Here is a 10,449-nt window from a genome sequence, read left to right as displayed (position 1 = left end):
CAATTGTGCAATCTTATCCTCTTCTCTCTTCTTTGCACTCCACTCTCCATTTCCATGTCTCTACGAGAAGCTATTGGCTTTTGGTGCTTGCTCTACATTGTTGATCTATTTTTTGCTATGAAAAAACAAAGCAATCTATTCAAACTTAATTGGCAGTCATAACTTGGTGCAATTTTCAAAATTTCAAGATTTACTGGAAATAAGGAAATGACTATCTAGATCCTAAAAGTTGGCCAAAAACCTAGGCGAACTTGGGAGGGCCTCATTTAAAAGGATTACCTACAAATTCAATAAGAAAAGGTATGTTCTATTCAGAAAAATTTAAAGGTATAGAGGGTTTACTTATAGTGAATCCCCAAGTTGGTGTGATATTGTAGGAAAAAAGAAATGTGGAAGAGTTAATATTTATAAGAAATTTTCATCATGACAAATTTGATTACGTTTTTTTAGGGTGGCATTATCAATGTCGTGTTTTCAGGTGTTGTTATTATCAATACCACATGTCTATTATTAAGATGGGTGGGGTGCAGATGTACAAGGAGGGCTCAATAGAATGGGACAATAGAGTTATATGTTAGAGCTAAGAGGGAGCTAAGGCCTTCATGCTAGAAAGAACATGCAACATTTTTTGATTCAATTCTTGACAATTTCTCTTTAATATTGCTAAGCGAGCAAGTGTTCATATTCACATACATATTATTTGTATATTGAGCTCTTATTGAAAAGCAAATCTTTCCCTTGTACAAATAGTTTCTTGAACAGTATAGACATGGGCATCCATGTGCTAGAGTTAAGTTCTTCATGCGAGAATGAAAATATACCCTTGTTTGATTCATGTCCTAGCGGTTTTTGTTATTGCTACCATGATAGGTAAATATCTGCCTATATTGTTTATGTTTTATGATTTTTTTTCCTAAGGTCCCTTATTAAGAAGCGGGTCTTTTTAACATTACCAAAGAGTTTTGAGATAGCTATAGAAATGAAAGTACATGATTATCTACATAGATTCAAAGAATTTGATCTAGCCTGATATTCATGCAATGGTACGAATCATAGGCAACCGCAAAGCGATATCATAGGACCATTGTGAAACATTCAACATAGTTGGTAAAAAGTATATGTGAGTAACGGAAAGAATCTGATGAGGAATTGAGGTTTTAAGCCCACACATGGACCGTTAAAATGAATGAAAAGATTTGATGAGATTCTATGATGGATGAAGATAATCAATTTCTAGAATGGCTCTTGTCTGTTAATTCAAAAGAATAACTACATTTAGAACATCCTCCACATTTTGTTGGGATGATGTTATTGATGTCGTGAATAAGGGGTGATCCTAGTAAGATGGGGGAGGTGGACAAGGTGAAGTGTAAGGAGGGTCGTATACAATAGGGGGAGGGGGAGAGGTATAGGTCGAAGAAGGCTCATATTTTGGTGGTGGAGGGGACTTGTAGATCGGTGAGGGCTCATGGGTGAGGGATCATAGTAGGTGGGGGGTGGGGGAGACTTGTAGATGGGGGAGGGCTCATAGTAGGTGGGAGGTGGGGGAGACTTGTAGACTGGGGAGGGGTCATAGTATGTGGGGGGAGGAGGAGACTTGTAGACTGGGGAGGGGTCATAGTATGTGGGGGGAGGAGGGGACTTGTAGACAGGAGAAGGGGTGTAGTAGGTAGGAGGAGGGGGGGACTCGTAAACGGGAGAAGGGGTGTAGTAGGGCGGCTTGGGCTTGTAGTAGGGCTTAGGCTTGTAGTAGTAGTAGGGCTTGGGCTTGTAGTAGTAGTGCGGCTTGGGCTTGTAGTAGACGGGGGCCTTGTAGTAGGGCTTGGGCTTGTAGTAGACGGGGGGCTTGTAGTAGGGCTTGGGCTTGTAGTAGTCGGGCTTAGGCTTGTAGTAGATTGGCTTTGGCTCCGGCTTGTAGTAGTATGGCTTGGGCTTGGAATAATAGTAGGGCTTGGGCTTGTAGTAGTAGGATTTGGGTTTGGGCTTGTAGTAGTGGGGCTTGGGCTTGTAGTAGTAGTAGGGTTTGGGGTCATAATAGGCCGGGGAAGGGGAGGCTTCTTGTAGTAGGGCACAGCAGGCGACTTTGTGTAGTCCTCCTCCTCCTTCTTCTTTAGGTAGTAGCCGCTCTCCTCCGGTGGGTAGTAGCTGGCCTGGACGCTAAGGAAGGCGGAGGCCACAAGGGCCAGCAGGAGGAGGAAGGGATGCCGCAGAAGAGCCATACTGAATTAGCTAGTTAGTGAGGGGGTGAGAAGGTCACAGAGCAGCTGCTGCCAGTACGTACCGGCCAGCTCGACCTGTTGAGCAGGCCTCCCTCCAGTGTTATAAGCCCGGCCACCTTTGACTTGCAGCAGCGAATTCCCCGGCCGTGCAGCTGGTCAGCCACCAACAGTCCACTCGACGATGATCAGCTTAGTGCGCTCGCCGTGCGGGCACGATGCCGGACGTGCCCCCCCCCGGAATCATTAGTTAAATTAAAGGGAAAATTAGCAAACAAAATACCCCTCTAATTTGTGGAATTTCCCAAAATACCCATCAAATTTCAAAATCTCCCAAATTACCCCACATATTTTGTCATCAATTCCCGAAATGCTCTTGAAATTTTCCAAACTAAAGATGATTCTTTTTGTAGCTTTTCATAAGAAGACTATTTGTCTATCTATACAAGATACATGGCTATGTAGGCTTTGGAGATGAATTGCTTCATTATTTTTAGACATAATTGCCTTTATTGGCAAGTGATTTGTGACAAATTACATGCTAACCACTAAAAATACGGATCTCAATTGTCAAGAAAGGATAAAGATCAGGGAATTGTGAACAATCTAACCATAACTGTTCAAGGTTAATTTGGGAATTTTTGAAATTTGAGGGCTATTTTGGGAGTTTCCACAAATTAGAGAGGTATTTTGGTAATTTTCCCTAAATTAAGTTTACGCCAAACTTTTGCTCCAACTTTTGCATATGAGTTTATTCTTTTGCCTATATATATATATATATATATATATATATATATATATACCCTAGATAAATAGTTCACCAATGACCTCACAGATAGAGGTATTTGTGTCTACCGATGAAATGAGCCATTATCATAGATGTATATTACTGGTATGGTATTTTATTGGTCTCATATTTTTATCACTATATAAATATTTTTTTGGGACTTATTTTTTGCATGGCGTGATTTCTATTTCTGCTTGAATCTCGTTGGCAGTGCTCGAAATTTATCATCACCTGCGAGAGAGTTATGCGGGGCCTCGATTATGGAAGCTCTGTTCCTAGGAGATAGCAAGCGTGACATGAATGAATGAGTGAGTGAGAGAGAGAGAGAGAGAGAGAGAGAGAGAGAGAGAGAGAGAGAGAGAGAGAGAGAGAGAGAGAGAGAGAAAGAGAGAGCTATGCGAGTTTTAGCTACTAGCTTGAGGAGCAACGAGCAACAACACTCAATGCAGCGAGTCACAACCAAATGACAGACGCACAATCACAGAGCTAATTTTCAAGACACTGAGCAGTGCCAAGAAAGAGCAAACATTGAGCGGAAGAGAATAAGTATTTCTTTTGTGATTTCACTAAAAGACTGTGCTAATGTTAGCAGCGGCTAACACAGGCTACACCGGTTATGCATCAAGCGGGAGATATACGACGGATGTGACTCAATACTTCCCACTCACTTTGTATAAGTCTTGGGCTCACTTGGAGTTCCAAAGTTGTATATGCTAGCTAGAGGGCTCAAGGTTAAACCCATAGAAGAAGGGATTGTGGTGAAAGCCCTTCAAAGGAAGCCTTTATGCAAGGAGGCTTTATTCTTGAGTATCCACTCTTGAGGATCAACTCCCTCTCTCTTGAGTGTTCACTCTATGGCCTAGCCTTGAGCTTAATGTCTATGCTTAAGAGGCTAGTGCTAACCATTGTAATTAGACTAAGCTCTTCTTGATTAATCTAATCCTTACTTTCTCATTAGTCTAATTCTTCTCTACATTTCATCTTGTCATGAAGTAGTATTACACTTTCATTATTCTAAATTTGAGAGATGTATGAACTTCTTGCTATTCTTCCATAAACATTTCGATTTGTGATATGTAGCATCACTAATTAGGTTGATTAAGTTGGGTCTGAAGCTTGTAATTAGTGTGTGTGCCCTATTGTTTGCTTGTGTGTAGATAGGTTTTATGCAGCTCTAGAACCATTCACTTTGTGTGTGGAGCTATTGATGAAGTGCCATGATTGACATGTGGTAATTAGTGTGTGCTTATCATTAGTGTGCTTGGGGTTTCTAGTCTATGGTGAGTCGGACTTCAGTGGGCTTGATGTGTGTAGGAGTTGTTTGATTAGTAATTAAAGTAGGTTTAGAGTTAGTTTTGCCATGGCTAATGTCTACTGGCATTGAGAGGTGATCTCTTGAATCCTCTATTCCATTCATTTGATGCTGGTGCTTCCATGGCCTAGCCGGGTGGCCGATCCACGGATTTTATAATTTTGTGTGGGTTGCGATTAGGTCGTGCTACAATGCCTCCCTAGTACATTTGGCACAGCTGCCGGGGATCGATAACCTAAGCTACTGAGTTTAGGATGTGTAGTGTAGAATACAGTATTTTGATTACTAATTTCTCGGTTTTTGAGTGTGTGTAACTCAATTTTGGTGTGATTTAAGATGTTTGTGCAAGAAATTGATGCTAATGTTTAGTTATGAATACCCCAAACCCCCAATTCCACCCCCAATTTCACTAATTTCATACTAACCCTTACTAATTTCGCTTCATTTCCATGCTAATTGTACTAATTTCACTCTAATTTCTACTAGTTTTGACTAACCTTGTTAACCTAACCACTAACATTTGAAGTGTAAAGTATGTTAAATCCCCTTGTAAGAGTCGGAATCATCACTCTAATCAAGTTGATGATTTGAGTGTTTGATTTTTGGCCTACAATGGTCAATTCTGGAGCCGATTTGATGGCGCACACACTTGTGTGTGCAATAATGCGTCTTTGCGTGGAGCAAAGGAATAGCTTAGAGTGTAATTATACGATGTAAGTGCAGTCACTTGTTATGTCAATTCTTGATTGATTAATGTGATTGAATGTTGCTAATTATTTGCTAAAATTAGGTGTGTAACACAAATTGACCTACACTTTGCACCTAATTTGATACACTTAGAATGAAATTGATGGTCAAAATGTGACTAATGAACTTTGTGTGTATCAAGATAAGGCTTACTATTCTCATCAAGAATTCATGCGTGTGCATAAAAATCATTGTGTGTCTGCATACACCAAAGAGGGAAAAAACTGTCAAAAATTTCAAGTGTGTGTGCACCTAATCTTTAGTGTGTGCATGCATATAAAGTGATGGAATTGATAATACATGAGTATGAAATCATGTAATTGATGTGTATGCTAGGTTAGTTCAAGCATTGGATTATAAGCCTAACTGCTAAAAATTGGGGCAAAGATTGAGTGTGTGTGCCCATCCAAGGCCACTTGATTTTCAATGATCGATGGTCAATTGGGGCACCAAAATGATTTTTGATTGTAAAATGTTCATAAATAGTGCGTGAAATCATGAGGTGTAAGCATAAATGCATTGCCAATTGAGCCAAATTTGATCATTCGTGCTTAATTTTTAAGTGTGTGCATTGCTTGATTGGGTCAAAAGTGTTATCTTTTTAAGAAATGCATTTAAATATGCTTGATCGAGCTTGAAATTTGAAACATTGCAATGAGAAATTGATGGATTATGTGCATAAATTTTTTTCTTAAAGTAGGTGTGTGTGCCAATCAATGGCATGTGCAATTCAATGTGTGAATGAACAATTGGTATTTTTTACCAATTATAATGATTAATTTGCCCGAATAGTTGATGTGTGTGTCACAATTGGCTTTAAAAATTGACATAGATTACTCAAATGGTTCTGTATTGCCATGCTAATGATTGAACAATGCGATGAACATGGAAACTTTGCATTCATTTGTGTGTTTAATTGCACCCAAAATTTACTCATGTGTAGACATACAAACCAAAATGACAAGCCGATTGGGTTTGGATGATTAGGGATAATGGATATGAGTGATGAATATTGCAATGATTGATATTTGAATGTGGTTTTGCAAATAGGAGGAATGTATCTATTGAATGCTTGATTCAAAATCATTTTTGTATGGAAAAGTGAACTCTTTCAAGCTGGCATTGGTATATGAACCGTATCATGCATTATCTTTTGACTCAATTGAGAGCATAGTTGTTTATAAATGCATGATAAATTGGATTGAAATTGGGTTATTAATACTTCATTGTGACCAAAATGAAAGAGTTTTTGGGTGTGGACATTATGATTCATGATTGGTGTCAATTTGTAACCGATGCGCGCGTATGCAAGAGCACATCATCAACATGGAATAGCATTATCAAAATGATATTGAGTATTGAGCAGTGAAGTAATTTGGAAGAGAGAATGTTGAATGTGCATCATTTTTGTTCTAATGTGTTGTGTGCCACCTTTGAACTTAAAAACCAAGCATTTAATAGTAAGGTGGTATGTAAGACAGATATGTAAGAAGTATGCCCTTCTGGATAGAAGGGAAAAATTTAACATTGCCCTTTCAATGACAAAAGAGTAAAAAATGTCCCCTTACACAGCACAAAAAACTTAAAGAACAAGCATTTTTCAGCACTACCAAATACTTCATGACAAAGGCCAGCAAAGAGTCGTAGAAACATTCATTTGTACAAATGCAAATTGAATGTCAAGGCATACAATTTCCATACAAGAAACAAGTAGACTCTATTGGAGAAACTAATCAATTCTTACACTGTCCGAGGCTGAAGCTTCAAGGGGGCAAACTGAGAGCCTGGGAAGAGTCCGAAGGTTGCTCGCAAATCTCTGCTCACGAGTCTTCGTGTAACAGACTTGGACACTACAAGTTGAGAATCTACCGTGAGAACACAAATAAACACTTCAGAACAACTCACAGTTCACAATTGATTCGACACTGGCCCGACGGAGTTCCCTGCGTAGAGATATTGGCCCCAAAGACTGGCGCCACTTTCGATATTTCTTTATGTATTAATATGTGTTCAAAGTACAAGAGTGCGGACAGGCGTTCACACTCAGACTCTGTCTAGATGCTGTGAGTTGTGAGGCCCTACCTGCTTATCTAAAGAATACAAAGGGATGCTAAAAGCAGAGCCCCCAAAAGCTGAAAATCAAAAACCCCCAAAAGCTTCAAGTTAAAAGCTCCTAGAAAAATAAAGCAAGAGACTCTTTCTCTCTCATTCTTGCTTAATGTAAAATAAAGTAGCTTCTAAAGATTGCGTGAGATTTTCAAAAAGCATGTCCAAAAATCAAATCTGAAAACAATTCAATCTTTGCAATGTTCGCTGGCGCCCATATAACCTGCCACGTTGCAGCTCCGCGATCTTGGATGAAATTTGCGGGACCCTGTCCGTACAGCAGTGCCACGTCAGTAATCAGCCGGATTTCGGGTGTAGACAGCAGAGAGTGTGTATGTGTGTTGTGGGCATGCCACGTCACAGTTTGTGAAACTTCGTGTTGTCACAAGACCTTCCAACTCTCTCATGCGTTGACGTAGCAAATCCCACATTTCTTTCTCCTCTTTTGCTGCAGTTCCTTTGTTGTGTGTGGGGATGATGTTAACCGCCCTTGTGACCGTCGACACCCGATATCTTTCCAAATCCCTACAGGCACCTACAAAGAGAGGCTGAGAGCAAGAGTTACACTCGCGATGCTCGTGCCACGGTCTGGAGTCTGGCTCGTTCAAAATTTTTGGTGAGCACTGAGTCGCCCGTTTGCATTAGGTTAAGTTAGAACTTAGCAATGGCCATTGGCCCATTTTCCATTAGAATTTAGAAAATTACCAAATTATGAATGGCTTAACCACAGACCCCGATCCCCCTCATCTACTTATAATTCTTGTTAATATGTAAAATGCGAATGTGAATGCAAATGTCTCCACTCCTACCGTTGGTGGGCCTTGACCTCAGTGAAACTCCACGAAGGGCTTTCCTAAGGGTTGCCCTTCTAATGACAGGAGAGTGGTATTAGCATCCTTCCATTGTTGGAGCTATATATGGCTCACTCTACTCAACTTGGTCTCACCTATATATTTGTATCTTGTCCTCATTATGAATCAGTCTTTGGGAGCGTATATGGTGTGTATCTTGTCTCGTCTCTCTCTCTCTTTCTCTCTACATCTCAACATGGTATCAGAGCAGTAACGATCACGCGCCGATTCAATTCATGGTGACAAAACAGTATGTGTATGCGATTTGCATGTAAGATTCAAAAATTGCTACAAATTTTATTTTTGAGCATTGATTCTTGTTAACTATGGTTGTTTTGTGTTAAGAAGAATATGATTAGTGTTTTGTGTGGCGTTTATTGCTAATCAATCTAATCGTTGATTACGTTTTCTTGTTGATGACACCCTGAACTTCATCTCAATTTTTCTTGCTGTTCTGCTCAAAATTTGGAGAAATGGGAAAAGCGCAATGGCTCTTTTCATCCAAAACTTGTTCGTCTCCTCGAGCTCTTCGATTTGAGTTCTAGGTTTGTGTCAATCGGAGTTCGGAGCAGAAAGTTATGCTGTTTTTACTGCAATTGAGCTTGACGCAGCTTTCTTCGTCCTACTTCTTCGTGAAGCGTCCACGATCATTTTTCTTATTTTGGCGTTAACTTTTTCGAGAAGATTTAACTTTTTGCTATTCGTATTGTGGCCATCAATCTTGCATCTCACGCCACTCTATTTTGAGGACTCTTTTATTATTAACGTTTCCTTTACCCTGTCTTTTTTGGGTGACGTCTCTCACATGTTTGGATGTTCCTTGAGCATCCTTCTTACGTTTATCATTGACAGAACGCAGTCCTCATATCTCTCTCATTCTCAATTGCGGCCTTCACCATATATGGTGTGCAAATTCTGCGATCTTATCTTATACGTCTTCTCGCAACAAGATATGGCTATAAATATTCTCATCAACGGCTTTCCTTCTAGCCAGCGTTCTGTTCCTCCTTTCCAAGGTCAAGGTTTTCCAGGCTGGAAAGCAAAGATGTTGTTAATTCTTGAAGGCGATGAACTCTCCGATGTTGTTCTTGGAAATCGTGTTTGTCCGCCTCAGCCTGTTGATACGGATAATGATAACGTGCTTATCACTGAAGGCCTATATTTGAAGATTGGAATGTTGCCTATACGGATTGGCAACGACGTGATAAAGCAGCTCGTCGGTATATTCTTTCTGCTCTTACTGATTCCCTTTTGCTTGATATGTATGAACTTCCTACTTCCCACGACGTATGGAAGTACCTTATTGCAAACTTTCAGAAGAAATCTGTCACAGAAATACTTTATTTGAGAGGATTGCTTAACAAGTTACAATATGAAGTTGGTACTGCCATGACGGGACATATTGAATCTTTCAAATCTATTATTAATCAACTTGCTGCTGCCGGTGATCCTGTTCCACAAAAGCAACTGATTACACTTCTCCTTGATACGGTGAAGGACTCTTCTTATGATAACATTGTTACTATTCTCTCTAATAAAGATGGTCTTGATTTCGACCAAGCCTGCATGTCTTTAATTGAATACTCTCAACGTCAAGAACGTCGTAATGCTGGCCAGTTCAACGTGTTGTTTATCTTGCTGATGATACTACTTGTCAAGTAAAGGGTATTGGAGACTTATATCTTGGTACCTTATCTTCTTCCACTTGAATTTTGCGAGGAGTATTACATGTACCAGATCTTCAACGTAATCTTCTTTCATTTGCTAGACTTGTTGATCTTGGTGTGTTTGCTGGATTTGATCATACCAAATGCCGAATTGAGAAAGATGGACAGACTATAGCCACTGCTCCTCGAAATGGTAATTTGTTTGAACTCTCTCTCAACGTTGCTGTAGCAAATGTTGTCACTACTCCAGGTGATCATGATTGCAAAGTATGGCATCACCGTTTTGTTCATGCTGATTTCTCAAAACTCCTTGATCTTCAACGTCGTGATCTTGTTCATGGCATGGATCTTAAAGCCCATCCCCATATGGGAATTTGTGAATTTTGTGCTCTTGGGAAACACAATCGAAAACCCTTTCCTCTTTCAAATACAACTCATTCTCATGACATATTGGATCTTGTTCATACTGATATATGTGGACCTCTACCTTCTTCGAGATCACAATATCGCTACTTCATTACTTTCATTGATGATTTCTCAAGGTATATGACTGTATTTCTACTTAAACAAAAATCTGAAGCCTTATCTGTTTTCAAACAATTCCACAAGGCTGCGGAACTTCAAACTGGTCGTCGCCTTAAGAAGCTTCGTAGTGACAATGGAGGGAAATATGTTTCTCGAGAGTTTGTGAGTTACTGTGGTGACAGTGGAATTCATCATGAACACACTATTCCATATTCGCCTCAACAGAACGGTGTTGCTG

General features: G+C 39.9%; 1 pseudogene; it reads right to left on the bottom strand.

Annotated features, from left to right (window-relative positions):
- Nucleotides 1-1,336: 1,336 nt before the first annotated feature.
- On the bottom strand, nt 1,337-2,219 carry LOC147454463 (uncharacterized; annotated as a pseudogene).
- Between the last annotated feature and the right edge of the window lie 8,230 nt (nt 2,220-10,449).

Source organism: Adiantum capillus-veneris, chromosome 7, assembly GCF_014529385.1.
Source record: "Adiantum capillus-veneris isolate H3 chromosome 7, ASM1452938v2, whole genome shotgun sequence".
NCBI lineage: Eukaryota > Viridiplantae > Streptophyta > Polypodiopsida > Polypodiales > Pteridaceae > Adiantum > Adiantum capillus-veneris.
This window is presented reverse-complemented; position numbering and strand designations above follow the sequence as displayed.